The sequence below is a fragment of the Asparagus officinalis genome, chromosome 9 (genome assembly GCF_001876935.1).
Source record: "Asparagus officinalis chromosome 9, Aspof.V1, whole genome shotgun sequence".
Lineage (NCBI taxonomy): Eukaryota > Viridiplantae > Streptophyta > Magnoliopsida > Asparagales > Asparagaceae > Asparagus > Asparagus officinalis.
This window is the reverse complement of record NC_033802.1, coordinates 27,238,832-27,258,736: the sequence shown is the minus strand read 5'-3', so window position 1 is coordinate 27,258,736 and position 19,905 is coordinate 27,238,832. Positions and strand designations below refer to the sequence as shown.

Genomic DNA, 19,905 nt, shown 5'->3' with positions numbered 1-19,905 from the left:
TTAGTGGTAAATTATTTGTTAAACATCATCAAAACAAGAAGGCCAACACCACCTTGGTGGCTCGGTGAGCCACCTGAGCGGCTCGGTCTTGGCCGAGCACTTCCCAGGGTGTGCCGTTTCGTCCGTTTCGCTGTTTATCCGAGCTTCGTTGTTGATCCGATTTTGCCGTTAATCCGAACTTTGGTGTTGATCTGGATTCTGATTTGGCAATCCGGATCCTGATTTGGCAGTAAATCCGCTTCAGTGTTGTGGTCTAACGATCCAGCTTGGATATATCGCCCGATGGTCCGATGGTTTGTTGAATCACCGTGCTGAGCTGTGTTAAGGGACATACAAGCAGTTTTATACGCCTACAGTTGGCTCTTCAGGAGCGACCTCTTCAGGAGGTTGAATTTTGTCATTAGCAATATTTTGATCATTCAATCCTCTTTTCTTTTGAGGATTCTTATCTTTGGAACCAAGAGGTCTACCACGCTTTAGGCGTGCTTTAGATTCGTTAGCGCTTTTAATTTGTCCTTCTGGGATATTAATTTTAATCAGAGAATTTTTTGCTGGAATATGCAATTTAGTAATTCTTCTAGAATCACTAAAAGCATTCGGTAATTGGTTTGCAATTTTCTGTAAATGTATAATCCTTTGAACTTCCAGTTCACATTCTTTTGTACGAGGATCAAGAAAGTCATGTATAATCCTTTGAACTTCCAGTTCACATTCTTTTGTACGAGGATCAAGAAAGTCTAATGATATTTTTCAAGTAATTTCCTTTTTTGGTTGATCTTTACCTCCCCTAATGTCCCCCCTAATGTTGGGAAATGTAATTCATCAAAATGACAATCTGCAAATCTTGCAGTAAATAAGTCACCTGTTAATGGTTCAACATATTTAGTTATAGAAGGTGATTCATACCCGACATATATCCCCAATCTTCTTTGAGGGACTATTTTAGTACGTTGAGGCGGTGTAATACGAACATATACCGCACAACCAAAAATTATTAAATAAGAAATATTGGGCTCATGGCTAAGAACTAATTGTAAGGGAGAATAAGTATGATAACTTGTCGGCCTAATTCTCACAAGTGTTGCTGCATGTAATATAGCATGTCACCAAGCAGATAGAGGAAGTTTAGACCTCATTAACAATGGTCTTGTAATTAGTTGAAGCCGTTTAATAAATGATTCGGCTAGACCATTTTGTGTGTGAACATGAGCTACAGGATGTTCAACACTTATTCCAATAGAGATACGCAATAATCATCAAAATCATGTGATGAATATTCACCAGCATTATCTAAACGAATTTTCTTAATAGGATAATCAGGAAATTGTGCTTACAATTTCATTATCTGAGCAAGCAATCTCGTAAACGCCAGGTTGCGACTAGATAATAAACATACATGTGTCCATCTTGTTGATGCATCAATTAGCATCATAAAATATCTAAATGGTCCACATGGTGGATCTACAGGCTCACATATACCACCACGAATTCGTTCTAGAAATGCAGGGGATTCAGTTCCCACTTTTGTTGGAGATGATCTAACAATTAACTTCCATTGGGAGCAAGCAACACATGAGAATTCATTAGAATTTAGTATTTTTTGATTTTTCAATGAATGACCATGTGAATTTGCAATTATTCACCTCATCATTATAGAACCAGGATGTCCAAGGCGACCATGCCAAATCATAAAATCATTGGGATTAGTAGACTTCTGGTCTATAAGGTGATAAATTCCAGCTGCACTTATTTTTGTAAAATATAAACCAGAAGATAGAGAAGACAGATTTTCTAATACGCATTTATTTTCAGAAATGGTATTTGTAACCAATAAGTATTCACCATTTGTCTCATTCATTATCTCGATATGATATCCATTTCAGCGGATATCTTTAAAACTTAGCAAAATTTTTTGAGATTTTATCGAGAGTAGTGCATTATTTATGACAATTTTAGTTCTTTCGGGGAGAAATACAGTGGCTCTTCTAAAGCCATCAATCTATTTAGCACAACCACTTATTGTGTTAACATTTGTTTCTTCCATTTTCAAATGAGAAAAATACTTCATGTTTTTAAGTATACTGTGTGTAGTAGAACTTTCAATAAGATAAATATTATCATCACCATTGTTTGATCCCAAATATTTGGCATCCATTTTTTCTTCAGAAAGAAATGACAAAGAAAATTACAAAAAAAAGTAAATATCAATAAAGTCCATAAATTATAAAATTCATATAAAAGATGTGAAAGTAACAAAATTCAAAATGTCTGGTATTTGTCATGAGATCATTTCGCAACTTCAGGTTGCTCAAGTAAATCAGCTACATCGAGGTGTGTGATATCATCAAAATCATGATAAACATTATTTTGATCAATGAAATTTGTCTTGGTATTTTTGTATTTCCCTTTTGATGATGCCTGATAGAGGTCAACAAGATGTTTTGCTGTACGACAGGTACGGGACCAATGACCTTCTATTCCACACCGGTAGCATATTTCCTCATAATGTTTCTTTTATTTACTTTTCTTATCATTATTGTCCTATTTCTATGAGTTGTTTTGTCTTTTACCACAGTTATGATCATTGTGATTATAAGGCACATATTTGCCATGATCTCGTCCACGACAACGGCTACGTCCTCGGCCTCTTCCACGACCATGTCCACGCTCATGACCATGATTTTGAGATTGAATTGCATTCATTTCAGGGAATAGGCTAGCACCAGTAGGTCAGGATTCATGATTTTTTAATAATAATTTATTATTTTGTTCTACCAAAAGGAGGCATGAAATCAATTCAGAGTATTTCTTAAATCCTCTCTCTTGATATTGCTGCTGCAAGAGCATATTCCAGGCATGAAAGGTGGAGAATGATTTTTCTAATATATCATCATCATTGATATTTTCTCCACACAATTGCAATTGAGAGGTAATTTTATACATTGCAGAATTATACTCACTGATTGATCTAAAATCTTGTAGCCTTAAGTGAAGCCAGTCATACCGGGCTTTTGGGAGCACGACCAACTTCAGGTGGTCAAATCTCTCCTTCAAATTATTCGACAAAGTAAGTGGATCTTTCATAGTTAGATATTCTATTTTTAATCCTTCATCCAAATGATGATGAAGAAAAATCATAGCTTTAGCACGGTCTTGATTTAATGTCTCATTTTCTTCCACAATAGTATTTTCAAGACCTATTGTAGCAAGATGTATTTAAACATCTGACATCCAAGATAAGTAGTTCTTTCTAGAAATATTGATACGAGTCGCCATGCGAGCACCCTTTGGTCGCGGAATTACCAAAAGATGGGTTGAGAAGAAGACAACTAAAACACAAGAACAATTCAGTATGGCGAAGGAAAATACCTTCTCTAGATTATGAAGAATCAATTATTACAAATCTCTCCCTCACAATCTCACTAGAATCGAGAACAACCTCTCAATCCTCTCTAAACCCTAATACAATGATTAGAACCTCTCTCTGATCTAAGATATCATAGATCCTCACAGTCTAAACCCTAATCCTTTTTTTATTAGGATCTCACTTAGACCTAAAACCCTTTAGATCTACATCTGGCCTCTCACCTCTCTTCTGATTCTCAGATGATATTTAGAAATCCTAAACAACCCTTTATATAGGTGTACAAATGTGGATGGTAATCTGGTAAATAACCAGACCAAACCCCAATAGGAATTCGTGCAAACAGAAACCCAAACGAGCCAGGAAACATTCGTGAGTCGACTCATGAACAGTTCTGAGTCGACTCATGACCACATATGAGTCGATTCATAACTGATGAGTCGACTGGTCAGAGACTTTTGACAAAACGGCTGGGTTTCGTGAGTCGACTCATGACAGGCATGAGTCGACTCAACCTGATGAGTCGACTCATGTACATGTATGAGTCGACTCACGAGCTGAAAACTGGATTCTTCGAATCTGCTGCTCGTCGTCTCGTTTCACGCTTCCACCTGCGTTCCACTATACTGATTGACACCTCTATTCTCATGCGATCATGAGAATCATCTATCCTCAAGCTCCCATGAGGATCGCTAAGTTTCGAAGAGAAGATACACCCGTATCATGCTTTGATTCTTCGTTCTTCCGACTCGCTTCACGCTCTATCCTGTGCTCCGCCGTATCGCTTCACACCACTATTCTTAAGATATCATGAGAATCACCTATCCTCAAGCTCCCATGAGGATCACTAAGCTCCCGAAGCAGAGAAGAAGATACACATGTATCATGGCTCCCCACTTTAAGAACTTGAAGTCCCTTTCAAGTTTAGAACTTCTGCTGAGGGAACTCTCGGGCCCCTCCATCTTTGTGGCCTTCAATCATCTTCTTCTTCCTTAATCTCTGAACTCCTTCCAAAGAAAAGGATCTCGCCTAGCTTCTTGTATTGCGATCGAGTCAGGACCATACACAGGATACCCCCTTCATAGGATCTGATCACTTTGATACCAACTTGATACGACTCACCGTACGAGCACCCTTTGGTCGCGGAATTACCAAAAGGTAGGTTGAGAAGAAGACAACTAAAACACAAGAACAATTCAGTATGGCGAAGGAAAATACATTCTCTAGATTATGAAGAATCAATTATTATAAATCTCTCCCTCACAATCTCACTAGAATCGAGAACAACCTCTCAATCCTCTCTAAACCCTAATACAATGATTAGAATCTCTCTCTGATCTAAGATCTCATAGATCCTCACAATCTAAACCCTAATCCTTTTTTGATTAGGATCTCACTTAGACCAAAAACCCTTTAGATCCACATCTGGCCTCTCACCTCTCTTCTGATTCTCAGATGATGTTTAGAAACCCTAAACAACCCTTTATATAGGTGTACAAACGTGGATGGCAATCTGGTAAATAACTAGACCAAACCCCAATAGGAATTCGTGCAAACAGAAACCCAAACGAACCAGGAAACCTTCGTGAGTCGACTCATGAACAGTTGTGAGTCGACTAATGACCACATATGAGTCGACTCATAACCGATGAGTCGACTGGTCAGAGACTTTTGACAAAACGGCTGGGTTTCGTGAGTTGACTCATGACAGGCATGAGTCGACTCAACCTGATGAGTCGACTCATGTACATGTATGAGTCGACTCACGAGCAAAAAACTGGATTCTTCGAATCTGCTGCTCGTCGTCTCGTTCCACGCTTCCACCTGCGTTCCACTGTACTGATTGACACCTCTATTCTCATGCTATCATAAGAATCATCTATCCTCAAGCTCTCATGAGGATCGCTAAGTTCCGAAGAGAAGATACACCCGTATCATGCTTTGATTCTTCGTTCTTCCGACTCGCTTCACGCTCCATCCTGTGCTCCGCTGTATCACTTCACACCACTATTCTCGAGATATCATGAGAATCACCTATCCTCAAGCTCCCATAAGGATCACTAAGCTCCCGAAGTAGAGAAGAAGATACACACGTATCAAATATCAATAGGTATAAGTTCTTATTTTGTAAGGTTAGTCATAGTAAAAAATGAATTGAATTGGAAAGAGAAATTTTACCTCAAAGGTTTATCCAATGCAAATGAAGATTCTAATGGACTTGAAATGGATTATTTCAATGGTAGAGTCTCGTGCTGATAATGTAGTAAAACTAATAAAGTAGAGTAGAGAAAGTAGACAAGAAGTAGAAAGAATTTTATTTCCTCAATTCTTTCTTTCAAAGTGTGGTAGGAATACCTCTATTTATATACAAACTAAGATGATGATACATGAATCATATTAATTACTCATAGAGAATATCAAGGGGTAATATAAGTATCAATCTCTTTGGGAAACTAAATGGACATCCACATCATTTTATTGTTTCATAACAAGTATATGGTTTTATAGGTGGTTTGGGCCTCCGGGGTGCATTTGGGTCTATTTAAGCTTTTGGATGCGGGCACCCATCAAAATTTTATGGTGGCACCTCTCCATAAATTAACAAACTTTTAAATTTTTGATAAAGTGTGTGAGGACACGTGCCCACAATGCCCCCACACTAAATTCATCCTTAATATTACATTTTATTACAATCGAATAGACTATAATGTGATATTATATTATAGGGAAAAATGTGTCCATGCCCCAAAAGCAAAAACTTCATGTGACGAGGCCCCTTATACTCTGCCCCATGTGGATAAAACCCAAAAGTGACGTTTAATATGGCAAGGCTCTTCCATGTCAGAAATATACTAAAACAGATTGTATTTTGTCAAAAACCCAAACTTGCCCTTCTCATTCTTCCCCAAACGATGACTCGTCCCTAAAAGCTACATTATTCACTTCTCATTAATGCGATATGATGAAAGAAATAGAGGGAAAGTTCCCCCCTTTTTTTACACTATCATGAGCAATAACTATTTAGTTTTCCATTACCCCTCCTTAGACGAAAATTCTCTCCATTACTCTCTCTATTACTCCGACTTATCCTAAAATTCTATCCATTACTCTTACCTTCCCTTCATAATAGCTGAGAAGGACATCATCCACATTGTCTCTTCAGGGGATAAAGCCGTATTCATGAAGATTAACTCTTCAATTACCATTCTGGACCTCAAATTTAGTGTCAGAGAGGTTAGATCTTCCATATGATTCATTAAGTTTGTCATACAAAGATGAAACGAATGGAAGCTTCAAATTTCCTATTGAGAACGAGGGGGATCTGTCATCTATGATGGAGTATTACCACAATCTTGGACCGAAAGAGGTTCACATGAAAGCCAATAAAGAAGCAAACGATGCTTCTTCAAATATCCAAAAAATGAGCAAGTTCGACAAGACATGTAGGTTATTGGGTTTTTTGAAGCTAAGATCAATATTTATGTCTTGGTAACCTCACCATCCCTTGGCTTGTTCCCATATATGATAGTTATGATAACCTTACGACTCACACTTTCCTCGATCTCCCCATCAATGACTCTTTATTGACCCTCACTCCTTTATATATGTAACTCAAGTTCTAGTATAAGTGTTGGTTCTGTTGCTTTTGTTAGTGCTAGCTGGGATAATATTGGTTCTAGCTGTTGTGAGGTCAGTTCTAGTTGCATTCATGTTAGTTCTACCCCCAGCTAGTGCTAGTTATAGCATAAGCGTTGGTTCTGTTGCCTCTGTTATTCTTAGCCTCGATAATGTTAGTCCTAACTATTGTGAGGTCAGTCCTAACTGATATGGTATTGGTTCTGCTTCCAGCTAACTCAAGTTTTAGTGTAAGCGTTGGTTCTATTGCTTTTGTTAGTGCTAACTGGGATAATGTTGGTTCCAGCTGTTGTGGGGTCTATTCTACTATTTGTGTAGTTTATGATTAATTATTTATGTTCTTAATATTTGTAGCGTTTCCAGCAGTTTGAACTCAAAAAGTATAGATTGTGGCCCGCCGTTATCGATGACCACATGTGTTTTAGATAGGATTACCAATAACAATCCTTTCGAAGATGATGTTTTGATGTTTGATGACATGATTAACAAAACAAAGAGGATTCCTGCTTGGTGGCACACTACGTTAAATGGTAAGGGACAACGGTTGGAAAGTGTGAAGGAATTAAGATTAGCCTTGCTATACTACTCTATGGAAAAACAATTCGAGTACGAGTTTGGAAAGAATAAACCGAAGCGTATTCGAGTTTTTTGTCGGTTTAATGAAGCCAAAAATTGCCCGTGGGTGTTATTTGCCTCTCCACCTAAAGATGAAAATAGACTTGAAATCAAAATGTTCATGGACAATCACACTTATGGGCAACATGGTAATAATGCAGGTCAATCTAGGGTCTCTCGACAATTCATTACGACTCAATTACAACCCATGTTAAAGGTCCGACCGGATATACGACCTGTTGACGTACAAAAAGAGTTTTTAAGTTCATATGGGCTTAGAGTCGATTATAGTAAGATATGGTGGGATAAAGAAAGAGCACAAGAGTAATTATATGGCGATGCCCATGAGTCCTACGATCAATTACGATGGTAGAAACAAGATAATACCTACAATATACAAACTAATTTCATTCATGTGATGCTGTTTGTTTATACGAAATTTCTTAATGTTGATCCTAACACTTAATCTTTAATTTTCTAGGTATGTAGAAGAGGTTAAGAAAACAAACCCAGGTAGCTACATTCATGTTGAACAACATGTGGGGAGGTTATAAGGCTATTCATTTGCTACGCCGCCTGCATAAATAGATTTTTGCACGGATATAGACCGCTTATATTTCTGGATGGTACCTTTCTGAAAGATCAATTCAAAGGTATACTCCTCAGCACCGTAGCATATGATGGAAATCAGGGGATATTTTCATTAGCCTCTTGCATATGTGATTAGGAAAATAACGTTAACTGGAAGTGCTTATTACAAGGTTAGTTCTATCCTGAGCCAAGTTAGTTCTATTGCAGATCATGATAGTTCTAACTCTTTCCTTATTAATTCTAATTTCGTGTATGTTAACTACAACTCTTTATAGGTTTGTGGTCTATTTTTTACGAAAGGTCAGATCCATACAACCCTCCACACAAGCTTGTTATAATATCAGATGCGGATAAGGGGATCAGAGAAGCGGTTAGAGAATTTTTCCCAGATGCTATACACTCTCGATGTGTTCTGCATCTAGTTGATAACTTCAAGACAAAGTTGAGGGATTTGGGATTCAAGGCAAAGGATACTTAGATTTTAGGGAATCTTTTACAATCTTGTAATAATCCTAAGTTTTATTTGGCAATATATGTAAAGAAACGTAAATAGACTTTTGTGTAAAATTTCTTAGAGGGTTCTAATGGCAGAAAGCATTCCTATAAATACTCCAAAACCCTACCCTCTTTCACATCATCCTCTTCTTCTTCTTCCCGTTCCGCCACACAAAAAAAACCTGTGCCTCAAAATATCCCTCTCTCCCTATCCTCGGCAAAATTTCTTATCTCCGCCTCATAACCCTCACTCTTCTGCTTCCCCTCTCTGATATCTCACATGGCTCCCCCATTCTCACTATCCTTTAGATTGGCCACCACCGTCGCCAGAAGTCCCTTTTCGTTCTCAACCACTGCGAGATTGGGGACTAATTCGATGTGATTGGGGATTAATTTGATTTGCAACCTAAAAAGCTTTTCAGCTGGGTATTTTTGTTGATAAATGAGATTGGCTGTTAATGGGAACCTCATGTCATCCTGATGTCCGAGTTTATGGTGGTAACTTCAATTTGTTGTTTGTGCAACTTCATCTCTGGTAGTAGCAGAGAATTCGTACCCTGAAAAGATGTAGAAGGAGACTCGTGCCCTAAAAAGATGTAGAAGGAGATTAAGCATCCTGATCGGTCAAAATGTGAGTCTCTATTGCGACTTAATGATTTTGGGCTGATGGTCAATGGAAATATGTAGAAGGACTCCAAGCAGTGTTGCAATTGAATTTATAGAGCTCTGCAGAAAAGTTGTGAGCTCATTTTGGATTTGTCGTTTCGCTTAAGGTAAGTGGTGAACTTGTACATTATTCGCTACATATTTTTCATATAAAATTATATTGAATGTATATAAATTTGTGTCTGATGGATTATACCCTTTGTATGGTTGCTTGCATACTAATTATCGATTGGATGAATCCACATGGTTATTTGGTATAAGTCTATGCTTTTTTTGTTTGTCAATTGTTATGTCTTTATATATAGTAGTAGGTTGAGATGCATATGTGGTTGATTAATTTTATGATTGGTTGGCCTTTGGCATTTCTATATAACATACTTGGTTATGTGAACTTTGCTCATTTTTCTTTTTAAATCATATGCATCTCAAGTCAATATACCGGTATATGTCGGATATGAGCAAGTTATTAAAACATGACTCAATGTGCCACTATGAGGTTCTATTTTAGTGCTAAGAGCCCAAATTTGGGTCTCACCGTCCCGGAACCACGGGCTTAATAATTGTGGGGTTTACCAAGTCAACTGGAGTATGAATTGTTAACCGCATTGAGACGTAGCCTGCTTATTTCCATTTCATGATTTTTTGTAAGTTTTCTTAAATATTTGCATCAAGTACTAGAATTCATTGATGATTCTCTATCATTCTTATATTTTTCTTATTATTTGTCGAAATATTTGAGTTTTTGCAAAACCAGTGTTTAATGTACAAATTTATTCACTTATTGAGTTGTGAACTCATTGTGTTATATTCATTCTTTTCAGAGACTTGGGATTAGGTGGAGTTGATGGTTCATGAGTACTTAGAATGGAGCAGAGAATAATATTTAATATTGCTATGAATTTCTAGATGAAGGTTAGATAAAGCCTTTGATGTTTAGTTGATATTAGAAGCTTTGTAATAATAAAATATTTCCCTTTAGGTTGAGTTTAATATCAAGTTGAGGAATATTTATTTTTATCAAGTTATTTGGATTAATGTTGACTTTTGGGAAATATAGAGAATATTTATTGTTGGTTTAGTTCAATGAAGAGATTATTCTGATGGTCTTTTAATGAATGTACATTTTTGGAGGATTTTTCACAGATTTAGTCCGGCTCCAATATTCCTTTTAGGTCCGAAAATTAGGATCGTGACAAATCTGCTTGTTACAAATATATTGAAGCAGAATGGAATGATCATATGGACGACATTAGACTAGTTAACAAAAGAGCATACAATATTGTCATGAACTATGCTCCAGAGGACTGGGCAAACGTGTTTATTCCTAGAATTAGGTAAGTTATAAGCTATTTCATTTCTTATCTTAGTTAAGCCGTTTGATTAATGAATTTTGACATGAATGCCTACACTAGAACTAACAATAACACATCTAAAACTAACATGAGCATTAGAACACACATTTAAACTAGACCTTGCGTTAGCTAACACGAGAACGGTTAGAACTAACACGGCAACGGCTAGAACTAACATTAACCCGACTAGAACTAATAGTAACCCAGCTAGAACTAACATATCCAATAGAACCAACACTTAAAATAGAACTTAAAGTTATCTGGAGGTGAAAATAACACGAGATCAGCTAGAACTATCACATTTAAACTAGAACTAACATAGGCATTAGAACACAACTAAAACTAACATAGGCATTAGAATCCACATTTAAACTAGACCTTCCGTTAGCTAACACGAGAATGGATAGAACTAACACGACACGGCTAGAACGAACATTAACCCAGCTAGAACTAATATATTCAATAGAAATAACACTTAAACTAGAACTTAAAGTTATATGGAGGTGGAAATAACACAAGAACAACTAGAACTATCACTGGAGAAGCTAGAACTTACAACAACTAAGCTAGAACTAACAAAGACAATAGAACCAACACTTAAACTATAACTAGCGTTAGCTGGGGGTAGAACTAACATGAATGCAATTAGAATTAACACGATAACAGATAGAACAAATAACAACTTAGCTAGAACTAACAAAACCACTAAAGCCAACACTTATAATAGATCTAACGCTAACTAGAGGTAGAACTAACATGAGGGCATCTAGAATTAATACAGAAGTAGATAGACCTAACAATAGCTTAGCTAGAACTAACATAGCCACTAAAACCAACACTTGTACTATAACTAACAATGACTCAGTAGAACTAATAAGAAGTTTTGATGAATTCCCTGTTATGTTTCAGATATGGTCACGTTACATCAAATGTTGAAGAGTCATTCAACAAATGGATACATGAGGCTAGGCTTCTACGGATACTTCAACTGGTAGAGCACACACATAAACAGATTATAGTTCGCATGAATGAGTGACAAGTCATGGATGAAAATTCGAATCAATTTTTTTCCCCAAAGCTGAACTTGCCCTCAAAGAGAACATAGAAAATAGGCAGCCATTGGAGGTGCGTCAGTCCGACACAAGATTATTTGAGGTACAGTTCCATAGAACTTGTTAAGTGGATCTTAACAATAAAACATGCTCGTGTCATGTGTGGGATATAACCCGTGTTCCTTGCAAACATGCATGCATAACCATTATGTTTATGAAGAGGGATGTTTACTAATTCTGTGATTGGTTTATGACGGTTAAATGTTTTAAAAAGAGTTACGAGCCAATCCTATATCCTATCCCTGACTACGAGAAGCGTAGCGTGCCACGTGATGAGATACAGATCTTACCTCCACTAACAACAAAAAGGAAAGAGAGAAATAAAACAAGGCGTATTAATAACAGAACTATTTATACTCGGCCACTTAAATGTATTGATGTCATATGGAAGGTCATAACCGTAAAACATGTACTGAACCTATAGCTGACCTTGATATGTTGTTATCTGTTTTGATAGCATATTTACAAAATATTTCATTTTGGCCGGTTGAAAGTATTTTCATGTTAAATAAGAAGTAAAACCATCTCCCTTAGATGAAATGTTGTAAGTATTAGAAATAACCCCACAACAGCTCGAACTAACAAAAGCAATAGAACCAATGCTTACACTAGAACTTGAGTTAGTTGGAGGTAGAACCAACACGATATCATTTAGGACTGACCCCACAACAGTTAGCACTAACATTATCGAGGTTAGAACTAACAAAAGCAACAGAACCAAAGCTTACGCTATAACTAGCGCTAGCTGGGGGTAGAACTAACATGAATGCAGCTAGAACTGACCCCACAATAGCTAGAACCAACATTATCCCAGCTAGCACTAACAAAGACAACAGAACCAATGCTTGCACTAGAACTTGAGTTAGCTGGAGGTTGAACCAACACGATATCAGTTAGGACTGACCTCACAATAGTTAGGACTAATATTATCGAGGCTAGGACTAACAGAGGCAATAGAACCAACCATTACGCTATAACTAGCGCTAGTTGGGGGTATAACTAACATGAATGTAGCTAGAACTGACCCCACAATAGCTAGAACCAACATTATCCTAGCTAGCACTAACAAAGGCAATAGAACCAATGCTTACACTAGAACTTGAGTTAGCTGGAGGTAGAACCAACACGATATCAGTTAGGATAAACCCCACAACAGTTAGGACTAACATTATCGAGGCTAGGACTAACAGAGGCAACAGAACCAAATAACATTAACTCAGCTAGAACTAACGTAGGCAACTAACTTGAATGTTAAGTTTACTGTATTTCACCTGCACTTGGTTGTCACGGTCACCAAGATATATTGACTGCTAATGCATTCATTGTATTTCATAGTTCCCAAGGAAGAGAGTTGTGATAACATTTACTCCTACCTATCCCTACATCCCACGTGGTAACCTCACCATCCCTTGGATTGTTCCCATACAGGATAGTTATGATAACCTTACGGCTTTCCTCGATCTCCCCATCAACGACTCTCTGTTGACCCTCACTCCTTTATATATGTAAATCCTAAGCTTACTCTCTCCAAAAATCTCCTACATCTTCAAGCCCCTTTATCGCTGTTCGCGGGGAAAATTGCACTCATTGATTCCATTGATTCCTTTGTTAATAGTTTATCGGTTACAAAGATCCGGTCTTTTTAGAAGATCCGGTTACAACGAGATCAAAGAAAAAAATAAAAATTTACAACTTTCCTTATTTGTCGAACAAATCGCGAGATCCTGTTTTGCGGTCTCTCGCTTGTGTGGGTTCTTATTTGTCGAACAAATCGCGAGATCCTGTTTTGCGGTCTCTCGCTTGTGTGGGTTCTTCGCCTGCGCCAGGGTTAATACGTGGACCACCGCAAGATCTTGATCCGGTCGGATCTACATGGTATGACGGGTGCTATTTCACAAAGGAAATAACAGCCGGGGGTACTATTTCACCAAGGAAATAATAGCCTTCTCGGGATCAAAAACCAAGTTTTGATCCGGAGTATTACCGTGTGGATCTCAGATCTGATCTCTCTCTCTCGAACTCCTGTCTTTTTTTGACGTGGATGCTCGCCAAGAACCAGATATGAAAATGTCCAAGTCTTCAAAGCTTTGAAAATCCGAAGGTAAGTTCTCAATCCAGCAGAGTTTCGGCTCCAAAATTCCAACCTCCAAAACAATGAGCCACCAAGCCTATTTATAGGCATTTAGAACCAGATCTGGGCTCAGATCTGGGCCCAGATCTGGGCTTGGCCCAGGTGGCCGGCCACCTAGGTGGCTCGGCCACCGAGCCACCTCTTGGTGGCTCGGTTTTGGCCGAGCCACCTAGAGGTGGCTCGGTTTCGGCCGAGTCCTCCAGGTGTTTGGTTTTGCACCCGTTTTCCGGTTTGTCCCAACTTTGATTTGATGACCTGGACTCTGATTTGGCAGTCCGGATCATGATTTGGCAGTAAATCCGCTTCGGTGTTGTGGTCCAATGATCGTGTTTGGATATGTCGCCCGATGGTTCGTTGGTTTGTTAAATTACCGTGCCGAGCTGTGTTAAGGAACCTATAAGCAGTTTTATACGCCTACAGATACCCCCTCCAAAGTATTTCAGCCTCGTTCTTTTATAGAAGAGTCTGGAATGCTTTGGATATGATTGCCCCAACCTTCAATCGGTATGACGGGACTTTTGAATGGCTTCTATTCTTGATTCCTTCAATCCTTCAGCATATTCGGTGCTTTGTCGAATGTCTGCAAGGGTTCTGGTGCTGCATTTATTGTCTGACCGTTGTCGGAGTTTTGAACTTGAAGTCGATTCCTGATTTTCTAATCTTTAGCTCGTGTTTCTTGGTTCAACATAAAACTGACCATCGATTGTTGGCGTTGAGTTCTCATTTGCGACGCGTTGTCCGGCGTAGTGTTGTTGAGTTATCCTTAAGAATATTTTTAGAAAAATATTCTCCAGAAACTTCTCAACCAAAAATAGGGAATAGTTTATACTCGTATACCTTATTGGAGTATTTTTCGTGCCCGAATGAGCTGAACCGGCCTGATAATGACCCAAAAAAGGCAGTAATTAGGCTCAAAAAATCTTCCGACCCTTCCGAATGTGTGGGAAAGGAAAGAATAAACAAAAGACTGAACCCTCGGTCGATTTGAAGTCGTTTCGATGCTCGGTTCAGCTTCAATTTGAATTCTGGTTCAAATCTGGTTCAAACCTGGTTCAAACTGGTTCAACCTGGTTCAACCTGGTTCAAGACTGGTTCAACCTGGTTCAAGGTTGGTTCAGGACTGGTTCAAGTCTGGTTCAGACTGGTTCATCCTGGTCTGGTCTGGTTCAGTCTGGTTTGGCCTGGTTCGGCCTGGTCTGGTCTGGTTCAGCCCCCTTTGAACTGATTTGGACTGGTCTGGTTTGGTTCAACCTGGTCCGGTCTGGTTCAAGGCTGGTTCAATTATAAAAGAACCTCTTTTTCTCCTCTTTAGGGCCGGCCCCCCTCTTCTCCAATTTTTTTGATTTCTCTTCCCTCGTGCATCCTTTGTCCCTCAAATCCTCATATTTGTCTTAGATCCATCATTCCTTTTGATCTTAGACTGAAAAATCCCTCAAAAATCCCCATATAAAAATTTCTCTCAGGCCCCTCGAGCACGTGGTTCGAGCCTCTTTCAAGATCTAATTCCTCGAGCTTTTCCTCAGGTAAATCCTCCATAATTTTGGCATATTTCATGTTTAATTTAGTACATGAATTTGTGGGATTGCATATGAGGGTTAGGGTTTGTAATTTGGCGCCTCGAGCTCATCTTTCAGGGGGTAAAATTTGGAGATCTGAGGGGTTTAACTATAAAAACGAGGGGATAAAATTTAGGGTTAGAGTTTGTCACTCTAACTAAATTTTTTTTTTGTATCTGACCCCCTGATTTACTTTGCAGATCATCATGTCGCATGTCCCGAGAGGTCGCTCCCCTACTGCATCGGCTGATGGCGTGCTTCCCTCGTATGCTGGTGATCTCTTTTTGGCGTATTTGTAGATTAGTCCTTTATCCCCATTTTGTTCTCCTTGGTGAGGCAATCGGGAAGAGCCTTGATTCTCCTTGGTGAGGATCGGCGCTTTAAAGATGGGTTTTGCTTGGTCAAAACCATATCTCAAAATAAATAAAGGGGGCGTTTTGACGCTGCATTGTGCCTTATAAGGCAGGGATATGTTTTTTGATATATCCTACCTTATAAGTGCATAATGTGGCCAAATCGTCTCACCCTTTATAAGGCAGTGACTCTATCTTATCCGTTCGTAGGATGAGTTCAACTTCCTTTTATAACTGAGACTAACAAACACTTAATTGCTTGTTTTCAGTGGAATATCCCTCTAGAGCGTTCTCATCTCATGCAGTGGACGGACGTCGTGACGAGTATTATTCAACCTCCGATGATTTTTCACCTATTCCGCTTACTCTGCGGTGGTTTCATATATTTGCCGAAGATTCCTCGACACCGTTCGTTGACTGAGCTCAGGCGTCAGGCTGTGACACGAGAGATGTCGTGGCGCTTGACGGAGGAGCATGAGAGCGTTCACTGTGGCTATATCACTCATCAGGCAACTCCTGGTTCGAGCAGGAGTCATATCGTTGGATTGCGTCCTGGAGTATTGGGGCTGGATGCACCGCCACGTAACGAATTTCTTGCTTCTGCTTCTACTTTGAAGAATCGTCTCGCCAACTTAGGACGGGAGTTGCCCGCGGCGCGCCACAGATTCTATGGCTGGGTCCATTCTTTAGACAAGTTTTGGTAGGCTCGTATGACGAAGTATGTCTTAAGCCGATGGAGCGAGGAGTTGCACGCTTGTGGTCTATATGCAGCCATTCGTTCCACTATGTATGGCTTACCTGTCAGTGCAAAGCATTTCTTCGCTTTGTGCGAGCTCTATAACCCGGATTCGAACACTTTTCTGACCCATCAAGGGGAGTTGGGCTTGGCTCTCCATGAGATGCACAGGATTTCTGGTTTGCCCATGGGTCAGATGCTATATCAGGAATACTTTCCCTCCAACCATGAATTGAGTCAGCTGAAGGATCCCATGGGTCAGATGCTATATCAGGATTTCTGGTTTGCCCATGAACTGGCAACGCTTACTCCTTCAGAAGTTAATGGTCTGTTGAAGAAGATCAACGCTCACTCTTATACCACTAGCAGTCCCGAGAGTGGCTTTCCTGCAGGGACCAAGTTTAAATCGTTCTTATGGCATGCGACCGCATCGATTCAGCCGATGACCCTTCTTGCCGGTTACCTCACTATCTGGTTAAAGAAATGCGTGGTCCCGTATCAGTCTGGTGATATTATGCCATTGGAAGTGCTCTACCCAGCGGTTCCGCTTGCCTACAAAAAGGAACTTTCCAGCTTGCCTATAAGAAGGAACTTTCGCTTCTTCCGGTGATGGTAGCTAACATTCATCGAGGGCTTCGCTAGATCTCTAGTACCTTCACACAGAAAGAAGATGCACCGTCGGCTAAGATTCCTCTTTCTAAGGTGGAGCTCCCATACACTTATTTGATGGCTTGGTTTGTCCTTCACCGTCCTGATATGATGTCGATACCTAGCACCGTAGACCGCTATGTCCCCCTTACTACAGTTGTTTGAGAATGGCAGGGGGGAGGGGGGAGGATTCCCTGACATCAGAAAGCAGCTACAGGTCCATAAATGTTGGGCCTTTTCCACTTGCTTCCCGCAGTTCTTCAGCCGATATGGCGAGTGTTTGATTGATGAAGAGAAGCCGAGGGAGTATCAAACTCATTTAGATATCGGCTGCTTTAATTGACTAGTGAACATTAGGCCAGGTTATCTGACCTTCCGGGTGAGGAATCAGTGTTTTATAGAGCCATATCTAATAAAACTGTTCCCGTGAAGCCGATTGCAGAGCTAGTGGCCGAGGAAGCTTCTCAGGCTGATTCTCGTGTGATTTGGGAAAATGCTCGGTCACAGAGGACACGGAGCAAGACTCGTTGGATTGACGAAGAGGGAAAGAAGACCTTCCATTCTGCTGATGAGGCTTCTGGCGGAGATCTTGAAGATTACGAGGATTGTTCCGAGCGAGGTTAGCTACCTATTCTTTCCTTCTGTCTTCCAGAATTATTAATCTTGACAGTTGTTTGATGTTTCAGGGACCGCAACCGACAAGGATGAAGAATTCCGTCCTTTTTCCAAGGCGAGACCTTCGATTGTTGTCCCCGCTGCTAGGCGGAATAGATTAGCCCACAAGCCGCATGCAGATTCGCGAGCATCTGAGATGGATTTGTCTAGTGATGATCCCGCTAGCGACGGAGGTAACATCTACCCTATAGATCATCCTTTTCATCATTCAGAACTTTGACTCATGCTTTTCCATCTCTATGTAGGAGAGCGTGGGGATAGCGAATGAGTCCTGATCCTACTCCTCATGATTGTGTATTTTCTGGTGAGCCTGACTCACCATACCAGGTAGAAAAGCCTGCAGAAGCTACCGACGTTAGGGAGACCATCAATGTAGGACTCGATTCAACGAATCCAGGTAGATCTATCATTGACAATGTACCCTTTAGATGGCACACAAAGGAGTTGAACGATTCAGAATTCGTGCATTCCCTAATTGTCTCTATGCTTCTTGCTCTTTTAGACAAATTGCAGGAGGCAAACGTGGATTTTGGGAATAGAGAGGCCCACACACCCATAAGAGGTAATTCATTTCCATTGGTCGTAGTCTCTTTATTCTTCTTTTGCACTTATATTCTCTTGTGTCAGATTTCTCGACTGATGATTTTGACGAGGAAGGTTTGCTTGTGGACACCCCTATGCTCCACTTCATGTATGGCTCTCCTCAGATTGATGACCAGATGCCTGCAGATATGTTTCCTGAGTCTACACTCCCTAAGAATCCTGAGGATGGTCTTTCTGAAGGTACGTGCCTCTTCTCAAGTTAATTATAGGACTAGCCAATTTTTGACTAATGCAGCTATAATGTGATGCATTTGAGCATTCCGTTTTGTGCTTAACAGGAGCTTTTGTCAAGACTGATCCTGTTGAGCCGGCTGTGAGACCAACTACACCAGCTGATACATCCACAGCCGTTACATCTCCACTACCCCCAGTGATTCAAGGGGAAGGAGGTATAAATTAAGCAACTGAAAAATGTCATTTATTTCCTTATTAAGGCTTTTGACGGATTTCTCCTTTTTGTGTAGGGCTTTCTTCTCGGCTTCATGTCCTTGTGAAGGAGTTGTTATCGGACAATGACCCTGAGAAGATCGTCATCTGCATAGAAGTCCGCTCCTTCTTCTCCTTCATGAATGCTATGATTGGCAAACTCTTCCACGGCGGACTTTTCCTTCACCAGTTTAAACCTTTCCTTGATTCTAGAATAAATTCAATAAGGGATGCAAGATACCCGGATCTGACGAAGGCTATAGTTGATGACCTTGATTGTCTAGAGCACGAGCTTCAGATGTTTCGTGAGCTCCGGGATGCAGGTGCTTCTTCATTCATTGCTGCCCATTTGGATGCTCTCTTACAGACATGGCGCGATACTCGGATTTTTACTGAGCTCGAGATTCAGGTGCAGCGGGACCGGGTAGACCGAGTTGAGGCTAACCTTGCTATTAGATCATCTTCACTCGACAAGCTTGATTTTTCCATTACCTCTTGTGAGACCAAGATAGACCAGCTCAGAAGAGAACTCCGTGAAGAAGAGGAGACTTTGAGTATTCTTCAGATGACGAAGGTACAGGATCAGCAAGCCCACACTGCTTTATCTGATGAGTTGAAATCCCTGAAGCAGAAGCTGGTTGAGACGGAGGAGATTGCTGTGAAGACTTTAGCCTCCACTGAAGAGTCCATCAGAGCCGAGTTGCAGGATGAGCTTAGGCAAGCTTATGACGAGAAGCTGTCTAAGTTTAGTCAGCAGATTTTTAGCCATGGGCTTGATGTATGATTTCATTTGCTGAATACTTTGACTTTTGATTCTCTTAGTGGAACTGGTTTTTATCTTTATCTTTATTATAATTCCTCATTCCGTTTGAAATGATTGACCATAATACTCATAGGATTTTTGGCAAACCCTCAGCCTTCAACGGGTTTGATAAGCCTTTACCGA

The 19,905-nt window shown here is 39.9% G+C and overlaps 2 long non-coding RNA genes across 2 annotated transcripts; both read left to right on the top strand.

Annotated features, from left to right (window-relative positions):
• LOC109824743 lies at positions 8,846–10,439 on the top strand. Its single transcript, XR_002242758.1, has 2 exons — positions 8,846–9,474; positions 10,189–10,439. It is a non-coding gene; the product is annotated as an uncharacterized LOC109824743 (long non-coding RNA).
• Positions 18,063–18,472, top strand: LOC109823705. Its single transcript, XR_002242449.1, has 3 exons — positions 18,063–18,103; positions 18,176–18,327; positions 18,433–18,472. It is a non-coding gene; the product is annotated as an uncharacterized LOC109823705 (long non-coding RNA).